The sequence below is a fragment of the Podarcis pityusensis genome, assembly GCF_964106645.2.
Source record: "Podarcis pityusensis genome assembly, chromosome: 1".
Lineage (NCBI taxonomy): Eukaryota > Metazoa > Chordata > Lepidosauria > Squamata > Lacertidae > Podarcis > Podarcis pityusensis.
In genome coordinates, this window is record NC_138028.1 from 116,193,578 (window position 1) to 116,208,925 (window position 15,348).

Genomic DNA, 15,348 nt, shown 5'->3' on the forward strand with positions numbered 1-15,348 from the left:
TGAGTTTAAAGTAAAGCAACTTTCCTCCGTCCTGATCCTGGAGCGGGGTGTCAGGACTGACGTTTGAAGCTCATTGACCAGAGACAAACGTTTTTGACAGATAGCTAAAAGAAGAGAAACATAGTGATTCCATTGTTTCCCTTCGCATTTTAAAGGAACAAATATTGACAAAATATCTCAAAAAGGGAAACTTTGTTGCAAGAACAAATAGAAGTTTTCCCCCTAGAGGGAGACTGTGAAACTGTAACCAATTCCAGGGAGCCGGCAGCTGTTACAGATTACAATCGTGGGAACAGACATTTGACCTTGCAGGACAATGTATTCAGAAGCTCTGTTGTGTGCTTTCTATAAAACAAATGCCCTACTGGAACAGTTACATGAGAAGATGAATTTGATGGCGACTTCGACTAGAAATTTTGAACAGGCAGTGGGAAATTTTGAACAGACAGTGGGAAAATATGTGGAGCCCACCCAGGAATTAAATCAGGAGTGTGTCCTGACAGAACAGGCCCAACAGGAATATGAGCTTTCGGATTTGACAAATGAACTTGGAAAAAGCCAGATTTGGAAAGAAAAAGTTTGGTTTGGCTTGGAAATGGGGGGCTGGATTGACCCCCCCTATGCTGGGATGTTTGGACTTTTCAAATCTGGCAATGGGCCGTGAGATGTTTGGGATTGCGGGGGCTCTTAATTTTGGAGGGTTTTTGAAACATGCTTTTAAATACCATATGGAATTTAGTGTTGAATATGGAAAAGGGGCTGATCTGTCGAGAAGGGTCAAAAATATTGCCAAGCTGGAGTTACCACGAGCAGGAGACAAGGGAAAATACAGTTACAAATATGAAGAAGAGCTGCGGAAGGGACATGGAAGAAACTAGAGGGCCTCGGATATAAGGTTGCCAGGTTAATGGGCTAGATCGATGGGATAATAAGGACTGACAAAACCCGGAACCAGGAGGAAGGGACGCTGGATGAAGATTGGATCTGTTTGTATTTCTTTTTTTACCATTAGGACTGTTTTATAAAATTGATGAATGTTAGAAAAATGTTGGAATGAAATTACTCGGCTTTAGTAAAGATGTTTAAAGAATTATGAAAGAATATTATGGTTATAAGAAGTTGGTAAGGATAAGATTTAAGCTTTAAGTTTCAAGGTTGTTTTTTTTATAGAAAGATAAGATTAAAACAGTTTAAGGTAATGTAATGACAGAATATTATGAAATATGGAAAGGATTTGCTGGGATAATAACTAGGATACAAAGAAAGGGAGGAGGAGGAGGTCAAAGAAAGAAGGTAATGACAGTTGAGGATATGAGAATAATGAATTTGTTTTTAAATGTTCTTAAATGTTTGCGGTGTATTTTTGGTTTTTTCTGTTTTTTTTATTTTTGAATTTGTATTCGTATTGTTGGAAGGGGCTTGTTTTTCTCTTTCTCTACTTTGTTAACCATTTTTATTTTGTATTTTCTTCTTTTTTATTTTTATTTTGTAACATTTTGAAAATTTCAATAAATCTCTTATAAAAAACAAACAAACTTCCCAGCATGTTGCTCAAGGGGTGGTATTGCCTATGCCAAATTACACCATGTGAACCAGGTTTCTACCCTCCAATCATGTGGTATATTCTTTATTTAGATTTTTAGCTGCCATAAGCTTTGCTGCTGGTATAAGGTTGACTAGTATTTCTTGATCGCTTTCCGAGATCGCATCCTTCAAATAACCGCGGTTAGAACTGAGTAGGGGATGTATGGAGTATCCTAACCTATCTGAGATGTTGGTCTATACCAAGTTCCAAAATGTTTGTATTTGAAGGCAGTTCCAGAAGACGTGTATATAGTCTGCTTTACTTAATCCCTATCTCCAACATTTGCCTGACTCCAGTCCATATATGACGTTAAATTTACGAGTTGTCAATACCATTGGCCAAAGTTCCTAAAGTAATTCTCCTTTAAATCTGCTGAAATTATGTAGGTTGAGAAATTGTCCCCAATCCAGTCCCTTTGTTTCCTAGTCATTCTTTGACTCATTGCTGTTTGTCGTGTATGTATCCTCATTCTGTTAACACAACTCCTATATTCCATAGCTCCATAGCAGCAAAGTTGTTGACTATGATAATTATAACACAAAGCCAGTGACGGTCTTTTGCAGATCCAATATCTTGCTCTCTCCTTGCCTGCAGGTGCAGCTTTAGTACTTCAGAGATCTGTAGTGGACATCACTCCAGTGTGCTAACATTTTGTGTATAGTGGCTGAGAGCCAAACTTTAAAATGAGATACCCAGCTGTCTGGAATACTTGCATGCCTAACTTTTTTTGACCCACTCTTTAAAGCTTTGTGTCCGAGCACTCTTTTGGGGGGGATGGGGGGGGACTCCAGAGCTTTCCTCGCAAAAACCTGCTCTTTTGAGCTGAAGCACAACAAACGGAAATTTGAGTTTTCCACAGGGTTGCTGTTTGCTCCAATTCAGCTTTAAAGAGCTGAACTGTTTTTGTGGGGAAAGCTCTGGAGGTGAAAAGGAAAAGGAAAAGGAAAGTGTTTGGACACAGAGCTTTTAGACTACGCTTGGAAAGCACGGAGGAAAGTTCAGTGTGGATACGCCCTAAGTTCTTCTTCACTTAAAATCAGGACTGTTTTTTGCACCTTAATCAAGGCTGCAAAATCACAGACATGCCCATTCAGATAAGTGGTTATTTGAGTCATGTACATAGTGTTCCCTTCCTGAAACTGATTGTCTCAGGACTGCTTCTCCTTGCTTCAAGCAGACTTACGCATGAAGACGGACAGGAGAGAGAATGCATTGCATAGCTGCATAATACATATAAGTGAAAGTGTGTGTGTGTGTTGTGTTGTGAGGTGAGGTGAGGTGTGAAGCAATACATTGACTTTCACATCACCTGTATTTGACAAGTGAGATCAAACACACCCCTCAAGCCAATAATAATCCCTAATTTAGCATGCAAACTGCTTCCTGAGCAGCCTGGCAGCATGCCCTGCCGTATTTTCCTATGACCTAAATGCCTGTTGCGTAAGTGATGAATTTCCAAAACTACTTGGGTAGGGAGTGAAGTGGGGGAGGGGGCACGCTCACAACCTTGAGCAGTGCAACCACAAAATCACAATTGCCAATACTGTGATAATTGTGACCTTTTGTTTGCCTCTTCCAGAGACTGATATCGTTGGCAAAATAGCCAGGAGAGCCATTTGCATGCCTGCACTAGTGGATCTGTTTATCAGTGGTCTATGCGCAGAGAGTACATTTAAAAGGGCTGCCCATGAGCGGCCACCATAGAGACTGCGACAGGACTATTTGATTAAACCTTTATCTTGCTATCCAGACAAATGTTGTCTTTTAAAAGCTGCTCACATCAATTAAAAAGAAAAAGAAAAGAAAGGCCCTGGCCTCAGACTTACATACTAAAAAGACAAGACACAGAGAGGCAGGGTTTGGTGAGGAGACAGTGGACAGTGTTAGAATAAAATCCTGATTTGTATGCCATTCGTCGCCTTTGAGGCAATTTGTGTAATTCTTCTCTCCATATCTGAATGAAAAGCAGCTGCCAACTCCCTTTCAACTTGCTCTAACTCTAAAAATGAAGGTGCGGAAAAGGTGTTTGTTGCAGAGTTAAAAGACTTATCTCAGGTTGTGCTATATTCCATCTTTCAACATTCCTCTTCAAATTCCACAAGGCTCGGTGTAGTGTATTATGGACTGTGAAATGCGCATGCTCCTCCCTAAAGTCTTTCAACATCCCTGTTAAGTTTTCATCCCTGTAAGCAGTCAAACGACACCAGTGCTGACAGTCTGCTTTGGGAGCAAAGCTGCGAGAAAGCTGCTTTCTAAAAGTGGAATAAATGAAAAAATGGAGTGAAAACACAGGCCTCCTGTAAGTACTGTGCAGCCCCAGTCACAATCTTAATCTCCCCTTTGCTCTGCATCTAGTGTGCTCCCATTGCTGGTTTGGGAAGTTGTGTATACACACACACACACAGAGTGTTAGCCACAATCCATATTTATCCTGGATCTATCCTGCCATTTTTTAAAAAGGAAATACTACTGCATTTCAGATGCCCCCCAATACCAGCTTTGATCCAAATCGAGAAAAAGATTGGCCTAGCAGCCTTTGTGTATGTAGCTTTAAAGGTAAAGGAAACCCTAACCATTAGGTCCAGTCGTGGCCGACTCTGGGGTTGCGGCGCTCATCTCGCTTTATTGGCTGAGGGAGCCGGCGTACAGCTTCCGGGTCATGTGGCCAGCATGACTAAGCCGCTTCTGGTGGACCAGAGCAGCACACGGAAACACCGTTTTCCTTCCCACCGGAGCGGTACCTATTTATCTACTTGCACTTTGACGTGCTTTCGAACTGCTTTTAATAAGACTCTTTTATTAAGCGTTTAATAAGACTCTGGGTGAAGATGTTGTTGTAGTTAGTGCAGCTTCAAGCACCGTGAGAATTTCGCCAACAGACTCTTCGTGGTTAACTGGAGGTATCTGAGGCATGCGAAAACTAATTTGAGGTAAGCTGAAGGATCAAAGCACTTAGAATTAGTCGACTCCAAAAACCACTCCCAGACAGCTAATCCCTTTCCACGCTCTTTGTTGTTGTTGTTTAGTCGTGTCCGACTCTTCGTGACCCCATGGACCAGAGCACGCCAGGCACTCCTGTCTTCCACTGCCTCCCGCAGTTTGGTCAAACTCATGTTGGTAGTTTTGAGAACACTGTCCAGCCATCTCGTCCTCTGTTGTCCCCTTCTCCTTGTGCCCTCCATCTTTCCCAACATCAGGGTCTTTTCCAGGGAGTCTTCTCTTCTCACGAGGTGGCCAAAGTATTGGAACCTCAGCTTCAGGATCTGTCTTTCCAGTGAGCACTCAGGGCTGACTTCCTTAAGAATAGATAGGTTTGATCTTCTTGCAGTCCATGGGACTCTCAAGAGTCTCCTCCAGCACCATAATTCAAAAGCACGCTCTACCACCTCCCAACTGTGAACCATCAGCCAACCCGGCCAGCTTTCATTCCTTGCAGTCCTCATTTTCTGCTTGCTTTTAACATTCCACACAGGATTTCCTGCCCCAACACCTCCAAACCCAAACTGCGTACATGGCACATTGCACTCCTTCCAGAAAACAAATGCATCAAAATGGCTCGAAAAATCACATTTAAGCAAAATATGAGAAAACACATACTCTATCTGCAAAACCAATGCTTTAAGAAACACTCGCTTTTTTTTAAGGCAGGCCTGCAAGTCCCACTGCCCCACTAGGGGAAAATATGAAAAGCCTTTATCTAAAAAACAACAACCCAGGCTTAACAGTTCACGCGACTAAGTAAGTACAGTACTAGGAAAAAAGTATGTATCTAATGTCTTCTTACCAAAAGGCTAACCGTCAAACTCCTACTGTCATTGTTGCTTAATATGAAAAGCCATTCTACATATTGTAGACAAAAAGGCAGATCTGCATCAACACACAATTTCATAAAAAGGACTAATCTTTGTCACTCTTATTGAAATACCGTATTTTTTGCACCATAACACTCACTATTTTCCTCCTAGAAAGTAAGGAGAAATGTCTGTGCGTGTTATGGAGCGAATGCCTACGGATGGCGGGGGGATCTGCTGCAGTCGTCAGCAGAGGATCCATGGTTCCCCTTCCATCCCTCCTCTGTGGCTCACTTTGAAACAGCAAAGCGGGAGAAGAGCCGCTGAGTGGGGAGGAGAGGGACAGAGAGCCTGCTTGCTTTAAAGGAGCAAAGCAGGAGAGGAGAGGAGCCTTCTCCTCTTATACCCCTCTTCTGCATTATTAACAGCATTCTTCTCCACCCACCCCACGCGTGTTCCTTGTCCCTTGAGTGCTTTTCCTTCCCTCCCCACTTAAAACGTGGTTACAAAGCACGGATCCACATGGATCCTCAGGATTTTTGCATTGGGCTACCCCAAACTCACATGTCTGTGGCCACAGCATGAACCACAAAAATCATACATCCACTGTTTCGTTTAGAATATTTTTTTTCTTGTTTTCCTCCTCTAAAAACTATGTGCGTGTTATGGTCGGGTGCGTGTTATAGAGCGAAAAATATGGTAATTAAGGCATAGAATCTCTACTGTAAAGCAGTTGTAGGGGCATATGACAAAGAATTTAAAATGACTGCCATCGGTTGTGATAGCATACCTGTCAACTGCTCCAATAAAACTGGGGCACCTCAGTTTTGGGCAGCATGCTCTCAGCATGGAGCCCCAAAACGCACAATCACAGAGCCAAAACATGTGTGATATTGTGTGACCTTGTGTGATATCTCGGAGCCCCAAAACACATGTTTTGAGGCTCCATGATATCACATGGGAGAGGGGCCATGTCCCAGATCTAAAGGTAAGCATGTTGAAGGGTATGTAACAGTTTAGACCCTTTCCAGTTTACCATACAAAGCTAACACTGAATTTAGGGCGCTCTGGGTGGTTTCCCTGCACAAGGCACCAAGCCATGGGGAAGCAAGACTGAGAAGATCCATAATTGAGAAGATCCATTTGGTGAGATTACCACCCCTGACACAGCTGGACACTTATGCCCAGAAAACCATTACCCCTCACCTAAAGCTGATATGTCTCCTACTGGCCTTTTAAAAAATAGTCCTCATTGCTGGTACCGTCAAAAGAACACACACACATTTGTATAACAAATTTAATAAAAAGTGAAGCATACAGTTTTAAAAACACATACGTTTATTTTCTGCAATTGGCCCACTAGAAAAAGCCAAGCCACCGCAGACTGGATCCCAAATCACTTTTATTAATAAATCTTTTAGTATGCTGTTCCTCTTAATTTATTCTATAGTCAGCCAGCTTGCCTGCCTTCCTAAAGTGGAAGCAAAGGAGGAACAAAGGAAGGGGATGAGTCCCCTGTTACAGCTGGAAATGTTTACTGCCAGTTCATGCTCAGACTGATGTGATACAGTGGTCTGAAAATAAATTAAATTCTAATGTCCGTTTTCAGGAAGCATAGAAAAAGAGAAGAAAAACAAAAAAGAATTACTGCTTCCAGAAAAGTAGGTGAAGGTAAAATATAGAGCAGGCTAGGCAGGCCCCCACACTTGGGATGTGAAGTCCACAGCTGTTAAAGAGTCAGCATGAATGGAGAAAAACTATTGAAGTGCAGAGAATGAAATAAATGGAAAAAAACACCATAAGTGAAAGGGTTTTGGAAAACCAGCAGCTATTTTCAAAAACTGAGATTTCCAAAGCTTTCAGACACCACTATCTTAAGCTTCTAAAAAGAAGGAAGCAGGCTTGCAGTTCTTTTGTTGACAGGGCCTTCAACCAAGGATTCCACATATATAGTGATGGTGCTCAATCAGTAATTTAGTGCTAGTCAAATTTTAAAGACTTGAAAAGCACACGAGAAGGCCCAGCATTTCCAATATATATCAGTAGCAACTTTTGTTCTTTTATTTCAATTTCTTATGCCTCACCAAAAAAAGTGCAAATGTATCATCAAAACAAAATGGATTTACACACATACACACAAAAAATGTGCATAAGCTACATGATTTGGAAATAGCTACTATAATTTAAATAGAAAACTGGAACCAGGTGACCTGTGAGTCAGCTGTTGATGGGCAACTTCAAAGCCCTTGCTACTCTCTTTTCAGGGGGTTCTTTGGTTTGCACATCAAAATAAGCCAAACTATGGCATACTGCAGGGTTGGGTAGCCTCAGGCCCAGGGCTAAATGCAGCCCTCCAAGCCTCCCTACTTGGCCCTTAGGCCACACCCCCTCCACAGCCACACCCATTTCCCCAGGCCATACCCCTCACTAGCTCTGGTTTGCACCCTTGTTTTTGCCTGGCTGGAATCTGTCTTTGGACCCTGGCAATGCCTCTTGCTGGTCTTAATGGAGGACAGATATGTAAGTGTGGGAGTGTGTGTAGAAACTAGCCTAGCATAAAAGATATGTTCATTTTTCTGGTTTTATATTATAAACTGCCCCATGATCCTCGGACGAAGGGCGGTGTGAAAATTTACATAACAACAACAATACAAAATTGATTCATTCCTCTGCCTATTTTCCCCTCTGACCCACCCAGCCATAGGTGCCAACTCCCCGGTCCCACGGAATTCCCCATAAAGTAAGGTTACCAGATTTTTTTCAATGAATCTGGGGACACTTTTCAACTTCCTACTAAATAGATGGATTTTGTCAGGGGACTCGATTTGTAAATCCGGGGACTGTCCCTGGGAAACGGGGACGTCTGGTAACCTTACCATAAAGGGCACGGGCACCCACAAATTTTGTTGCCAGGGCCATGCACACTGCATGGTACCCATGGTCACGGGGCCAGGCTGGCACTCCTGCCACCCAGCACCACGGAAGTTGCCCAGAAGAGAATGTGGCCCATGGGCTGAAAGAAAGGTTTTCCATCCCTGGCACACAGGGACCTACATGAATGTGCAGGCTCCCCGAGAGATGCCAACAGCCACTTTTATCCTCCCTGGTCTTTTTTGACTCCTGTGTTAATCACAGGCTGTGGTCAAAAATAAAGCAATAATAATAATAAAGATTTTATTAAAGCTTTTTCATAATACAGCAAGATAAAAAACTATCTAAACAAAAACAAGAACAGAGAAAGTGCAGAGTCCTCTCTCAAAGGTAGCTCTTAATTGTGGACCCCCCCCCCCCCAGCTCTCATCTGTTGGCTGCTATAGCCCTGTTTAGAGAACCTTTTAATGTTTAATAGGTTATTGTATTTTAGTGTTTTGTTGGAAGCCACCCAGAGTGGCTGGGGAAACCCAGCCAGATGGGCGGGGTATAAATAATAAATTATTATTATTATTGTTGTTGTTGTTGTTGTTGTTGTTCTTATTATAAGTGTGAAAGTGTTATTATTAGTGTGGAAGTTGCCCCATGTCGTTTGACTCTTTTTAAGTTATAGTTCTCTTTTCTCCCAGAAAAAAACAACCATTCAATACTTGCTTTCAAAGTTTAAAAGGAACATACGACTTTTGCTTGCTGTACTTGCTCTCGTCAGGTTGAATGTAGAAGAGAGGCAGGTGATACTTACCTTACTGAAACATATTTACAAGAATTTGTATCCGGGAACGGACTGATATTTACGGATTGGCTCTGAGGCAGGCAGCAGCAGAGCACAAAACGCTGCTCTCACAGTTAAAACTCAGTTAAAACTCACACAGCTGATAACTGAACTGAAAAAAATGCCTGTGTGTGCATGTGTGTGTGTGATCACAAAATTCTATACTACAGCATTAACCCTTTGCATAGTATTTTGGATGCACCATTCCAACATATAGGTCTCCTATCCCTGACCTACGCAGTCACTAGAGTTCCCTCTCCTGCTCTTTTTGGTTCTCCTTTCCCCTCGTTTGTGTAAGCACCCCCTCCTTTCAGTCTCTCATAAACATGCATCAGTTATACCAGCGGCACTGTTGTCGGAAGATAGCAGAAGACAAATGGCCTGATCAGAGAGACACGGTTTATGGACTTTTTACATTTGCAAGTGTTGTAATTGAAAGGTTGCCATGCTTATTGTGTGCTATTTGGGTGTTTTCTGTATCAAAACTCAATAAAAAACAATTAAGAGGGGGGAAATGTACTAATCACATTTTGAAAGCTATTGCTGCTGAGGGAGTTGGGGTTCCCTGGATCTCTCTATCCTAATGAAGTTTGCGACATGAAACCCTCGTCATTCTTGCCTTTGGGATAAAGGTCAATTGCTGTATTTGGCCCAGGTTGTTGCCTCTGGCTCCCTAGGGCTCCATCTGTTCAGGATTGATGAATTGCACTCGCATCGTGTTCCGTGTCAACATCAAGTGTCTGTTTTCCTTCACCCATTCCTGTGTTGCTCCTTCCAGACAAACACATTACAATTATCCAACTGTCTGTTCTGGATCTCGCCAGTCATTTCCCAGTGTAGTTATTTGGTGAGGTTTGAAGTTTAAACTGATATATTCAGTAGTTTATATACTATCAGCTAATAGGCACAACCGGAGCGGGACAGCACTCATACTTATTGGGATGGATTGATCCTGAACATCTTAGCAGCTTCAGTAATATAGTACTGAGCAGTGTTGCCTCCAGGATCTTGCCACCCGTATTTATCTACTTGCACTTTGACATGCTTTCAAACTGCTAGGTTGGCAGGAGCAGGGACCAAGCAACGGGAGCTCACCCCGTCACGGGGATTCGAACCGCCGACCTTCTGATGAGCAAGTCCTAGGTTCTGTGGTTTAACCTACAGCGCCACCCGTGTCCCTTGTATACTCTTAGGCTGCATCTAATCCTCGAGGATATTCTGTGTGAAATGGGAATGTTAGATTTGGGCTCGCCCGCAGAGGCTGATGGACCCTGATAGATTCCGTCAAGCCTTGCGGGACCTTGCTCCCCCTGGCGACTCATTGACTGAGCTTGTTGAGGGCTGGAATACCCAGCTCCTGGCAGCCATAGATGAGATCGCACCTAAGCGCCCTCTGCGACTCCGCAGAAACCGGGCTCCCTGGTTTACCGAGGAGCTTCGGAAAATGAAGCGGGACCTCAGACGGCTAGAGCGAGTATGGCGGGGTGCCCGTGACGGAGCCTCAAGAACATCTTATAGGGTTTTTATGAAAACCTATGAGATGGCGGTGAAGGCTGCTAAGAAGTCTTACTTCTCGGCCTCCATTGCATCCGCTAGCTCTCGCCCGGCGCAATTATTTAGTATAATTAGGTCTTTAACGTCCCTTGAAGGACAGCCAAATTTAAATAACAATCTGACACACAGCTGTGAGGCATTTGCGAGCTTTTTTGCGGAGAAGGTCCTGTTGCTCCGCCATGACCTCCCTGCCAATTTGGATACAATAAAGGAACTGGAGGCCCCTCGACTGTCCTCGGGTCCAGTATTGGACCACTTTGATCGGATATCCCCAGCCGATGTGGACAGACTCCTCCGAGCTGGAAAGCCCACCACCTGTCCTCTTGACCCGTGCCCGTCTTGGCTGATTAGAGCGTGTCCAGACGAGGTGCGGGCCCCCCTGGGGGATATCATCAATTTGTCCCTTGGCACCGGGATATTTCCAGGGGAATTGAAGGAGGCAGTGGTGCGCCCGCTCTTAAAGAAAACATCATTAGATCCCTTAGATCTATCCAATTACCGCCCGGTTTCGAATCTTCCATTCCTGGGTAAGGTGATTGAGAGAGCGGTTGCTGAACAGCTTGGTAGGTTTCTGGATGAAACATCGGCTCTGGGTCCATTCCAGTCTGGCTTCCGCGCTGGTCATGGGACCGAGACGGCTCTGGTCGCCCTAACAGATGATCTCCGCAGGCAGCTGGATCGAGGCGGGTCGGGGCTGCTGATTCTTCTAGACCTGTCAGCAGCCTTCGACATGGTTGATCACGAACTCCTGGACCACCGCCTTGCCGACGTGGGGATCCAGGGCACAGTCCTTCAATGGCTGCGCTCGTTTCTCTCCGGTCGGGGACAGAGGGTGGCGCTTGGGGGGGAATTGCCATCCCACCACTCCTTGGTGTGTGGAGTGCCTCAGGGTGCGATACTCTCCCCGATGCTTTTTAACATCTTTATGCGCCCCCTCGCCCAGCTTGTCCGGAGTTTTGGGCTGGGCTGCCATCAGTATGCTGATGACACCCAACTCTATCTGTTGATGGATGGCCACCCTGACTCGGCCCCAGACACACTGACCAGATGTTTGGAAGCTGTGGCTGGATGGTTACGTGGAAGCCGGTTGAAGTTAAATCCCTCGAAGACAGAGGTCCTCTGGCTGGGACGGGACGATATGGGATTGGGGGGGGCAACTCCCATCTCTTGCGGGGGTGCAATTAGTGCCAGCACCGTCCGTTAAGAGTTTGGGTGTAATCTTCGATACCTCCCTCTCTATGGAGGCGCAGATTACAGCTATAACAAAGGCGGCATTTTTTCATCTCCGCCAAGCTAAGCAGTTGGCCCCTTATCTCTCTCGCCCTGACCTAGCCACTGTGATCCACGCGACGGTCACCTCCAGACTGGATTATTGTAACTCGCTCTACGTGGGGCTGCCCTTGAGACTGACCCAGAAACTCCAGCGGGTGCAGAATGCCGCGGCGAGACTCCTTATGGGGTCTTCGCTGCGAGATCACATTCATCCGGTACTATACCAGCTGCACTGGCTCCCGGTGGAGTACAGGATCAGGTTTAAGGTGCTGGTTTTAACCTTTAAAGCCCTATACGGCCTAGGACCCTCGTACCTACGGGACCGCCTCTCCTGGTATGCCCCACAGAGGAACCTACGGTCTGCAAATAAAAACATCCTGAAGGTCCCAGGCCTCAGAGAGGTTAGGCTGGCCTCAACTAGAGCCAGGGCTTTCTTGGCTGCGGCTCCAATCTGGTGGAACGCTCTGTCACAAGAGACTAGGGCCCTGCGGGACCTGACATCTTTCCGCAAGGCCTGCAAGACAGAGTTGTTCCACCAGGCCTTTGGTCAGGGCCCAGCCTGACTCCCTCCTCTGGCAACCTGCACAGAACTTTGCTTAACGGTTGCCATTAATTTGATTTTAATTAATTTTTATAATGAAATGTTTTAGAATGTTGGATTATTTGATTGTTTGATTATTTGTTTGTTGTTAGCCGCCCTGAGCCTGGCTTTGGCTGGGGAGGGCGGGATATAAATAAAATTTATTATTAATTATTATTATTATTATTATTATTATTATTATTAGAGGGATGGGCCTTCTGCTGGTTTTGAGGCCTTTGTCCACTACACAACAACCTCCATTGCCTGTCCTGCTACTGAGTAGCAAAGATAAAAAAAGTGCAGGGACATAATAATCACACAGGCTGCATATAAGTGCTGGCCTGCCTGAACTAGGAGGAAGATATTAGAGAGGCTGATACAGTCAAACCTTGGCTCCTGAATGCCTCCGTTACCATACATTTCGGCTCCCACACACCGAAAACCCAGAAGTGTTCCTGTTTTCGAACGTTTTTCAGAAGCCGAACGTCCAATGCGGCTTCCACTTGAGTGCAGGAAGCTCCTGCAGCCAATCGGAAGCCGTGCTTCAGTTGTCGAACATTTCAGAAGCCAAACGGGCTTCGGGAAAGGATTAAGTTTGACAACCGAGGTTTGACTGCGCAGGTCACACACTATTCCCCTTTTTGTGTCCACCCCAAACAACTGCAGGTTTGCTTGGCGAGCCCACACTGCTAAGCCAAACCACCCCAGATCATATGTGCCCATCCATCTCACACACAAAAATCAAGTTTAATGCCAAAAACAGCATAGTTCATAGGATGTATTCCATTGTTGCACCAAAACGTACCAGGCTAATATAGATCCCTGGGGCTGCTATAGGGTAGGCAAAAAAGAAAATCTGAGAAATCCAACCACTCTTGAGGCTGCCTCATCAACCAAGATATTTAGTGACCACCAGTTGCTGGTCACTCTTAAAACCTGAAAACAGCTGTCTTCGTCCATGGTTACGCCTGGTCTAACCTCCTCCTTTCCTCCCCCAAAACTGAGCTTATATCTACCCAGTTAATGTTACAGAACCACGTCCTTAAGCTTTTTTATTTCCGTAAGATGCCCAAAGCTTCAGGTGCTGCTGTAGTCTCTCTGGTTACTTGGCAATGAATCAAAAACAACCAGCCATTTGAAAAAGTATTACCGTATTTTTTGCACCATAACACTCACTTTTTTCCTCCTAGAAAGTAAGGGGAAATGTCTGTGCGTGTTATGGAGGAAATGCCTACGGGTGGCATGCCTACGGATTTTACTCCTCTAAAAACTACGTGCATGTTATGGTCGGGTGCGTGTTATAGAGCGAAAAATACGGTAATTTAATCGGCTTAAGGAGAAATTTCAGGAACATTTTGTTTGATTAATAAGCTTTTATAATCTCAACATTATAACTGTGGTTGTACAATTACCTGTTCAGTATATGATAAACATGGTTTCCCGCTATGAGCCAAAAGCTCAATTGTATTTTTTTTAGTTGGTTAGTATTCTAGTGGACAAGACTGGTGAATTTCATCTAGGGCCCCAAAGTTGTTATGTTACAGAAGTCTTCGCGTGTGCAATAATAATAACAAAAATGCAGCTGTGGCAGACTCCGATTTGGACTGAGATTGCAGTGGTAGCAGAAGGGGTTAGCTCTCTACTGTGTTGCAGTCCAGACCTACATTGCCCACTCCACTGCCATTAAAAACTAACACTATGATTCTCGTGCATAGACACACTTAACGTAACCTGGTTTGGTCCTTAGAATAAGAGGCACCCTCAGTGTAAAACAATTCCTAAGAAGGAAACCCAACTTTCCCACAGATTTCTGAACCAAAAAACCTATGGACTGGCAAGAACCTTGCATCTAACCTTCTAACCCCATTGCAAAAAGATGTAACAGTCAGTAACATGTTTTACAGGTGTGAACTCTGCCAAAATAGAAAATGGGTTTTAGCCAGGACCTAAAGAGCTTTTTAAAAGCACACAACACAGCTCACGTAGCACCCGTGGGATTCTAGATTCTCTTCCCCTTCACAACACCACAAACTGCTATTGAAACTCCTAACAGATTTAAACAGATTGCAATTCTCCATGCATGCAAGCACCACTCAAGGCCTCAGGTGTGTGGAATAAGTTTCCTGGTTCTTTGGATCCTGCCCATTACTGTGGCATTGGAGTAAAACAGTAAATGAAAATATGGCCAACTATGCCATATTTCAAACGGAATTATGCTCTGCCCAGATATCACACTGACAGTTCACCTACAACGCTCAAATTTTAAACAGAAGATTAAAAAATCCTAGGAATCCAAAGAGTTACACTATGTACGTCCTGTGGGATTTGAGTCGCCCCTTATTTGAAGACACTCACAGCATTGCGCTGGGAATTCAGATTTGCCAATCAGCATGTAGTGGTGTGTTGTTGTTTTTACACATCCCCTACTTAAAGCAACCAAGAAAGGCTCTGCTTCACCATCTTAGCATTCAATGAGAAGTTCCAATGGTTTTAGCAAGAACACAGAATCTCTAGGTCACCCCTCTCGTTTGCTTCTGGTCAGATGGAAAGGCGGGCATGGAAAGCAGGGCTGCATTTTGCATGCCAGATCCTCCCTACCATGAGGCACTGCAATACTGCAGATATCTTGAACCTTCAGCAAAATGAATGGTCAGGAGGGTTCAGATTATGGCCAGGCATCCCAAAGCCAAGTGTGTGCCTCTAAAATAGCTTTATACCTGTCTCCATTTTTGGTCAACCTTTAGCACCACACTGGATGCTGATCTGGAGGGTTCTATGCCATCTCTTCCCAGATGTCACTCCTGAAGGCCAGAAGAATGCTGGCGTTGTGTATGGTTGCACATATATGGTCCTTTGGAAGCCT

At 44.4% G+C, this 15,348-nt stretch overlaps 1 protein-coding gene across 1 annotated transcript in view; it reads left to right on the forward strand.

Moving 5' to 3' along the window:
* Window positions 1-2,511: 2,511 nt before the first annotated feature.
* Window positions 2,512-15,348, forward strand: part of LOC308463291 (uncharacterized protein) — a gene marked incomplete at its 3' end in the record, with an annotated part of 41,342 nt that continues 28,505 nt past the window's right edge. Inside the window, exon 1 of the mRNA XM_080981553.1 lies at window positions 2,512-2,532. The remainder of the gene's footprint in view (window positions 2,533-15,348) is intronic.